Source organism: Arachis ipaensis, chromosome B10 (assembly GCF_000816755.2).
Source record: "Arachis ipaensis cultivar K30076 chromosome B10, Araip1.1, whole genome shotgun sequence".
Taxonomy (NCBI): domain Eukaryota; kingdom Viridiplantae; phylum Streptophyta; class Magnoliopsida; order Fabales; family Fabaceae; genus Arachis; species Arachis ipaensis.
Genome location: NC_029794.2, coordinates 135036031 through 135037076, shown reverse-complemented (window position 1 = coordinate 135037076; position 1046 = coordinate 135036031).

Genomic DNA, 1046 nt, shown 5'->3' with positions numbered 1-1046 from the left:
TATGAGAATTTAAATTATAAAGTTTAAGCAAAATAAAAGGTGCATATATACATACATTTTATTATTGGTTGGGAGAAAGCTGGCCGAATATATATAAATCTAATCATCAATAAGAGTAATTAACATTTTTTGAAGTTTATTTATCATTCAAATAGTCATACAAATAACATATTTGTATAGAGGTGTTCATGAATTGGATTTTATTCGCATATCTGTGGTGTTTATCTGAATTCGATCCATAAATTATAGATATGGATTCAATTTGTAAGGCTATCGGATCGGATTTGTGGATTTTGTGTAGATATCCACATATCCGTGTATCCGCAAAAATAAAGAAATAAATAAGTAAATATTCTTTTTATATTTTATTTCAACTAATAAGTATCATATATGTTGTATTATTTTAATTTATTATTTAAAAAAAGTATGTTTAAAATTATTTTAAGAGCAAACATATTTTAAAGAATAGAAAAAATGAATTTTATTGATATTTTTTTAACAAAAATAACCTTAAAAATTTTTTTTTTGTGTTTTGCGGATATATCCGATATCCAATCTGATCCGCAAATATGCGGATCGGATCGGTTCTTAAAAACTATGGATATTGGATCCTATCCGATCCGATGATTTTAGTGCGGATCCGATCAAAATTTTGGCCATATCCAATCTGATCCGATCCACATTCACTCCTATATTTGTATGAACAATAATGTAAAAATATATTTAGATCAAAATTTACTTATTTTTAATGATTAAAAGTATCCTTCTTAATTCTTATTATGACAAAGAGTTACAATTTTAAAAGGCAACTCATATATATGTGAAAAGCAAAACCATATCCTAAATCAAATAAAAAATATTATTTGTATACTAAAATTAATCACAAATGTATTTATGTATAAATACATGTGTGATTTAATTTATTTTCAATGTGTATTTATATTTTAGCTATATTTTATATAATAGTAACCGACTTTGGTAACTAATTTTAGTGTCCACGTAACATATCTCAAATTAAATATGTATTTCTAATTGAACCTACAAAG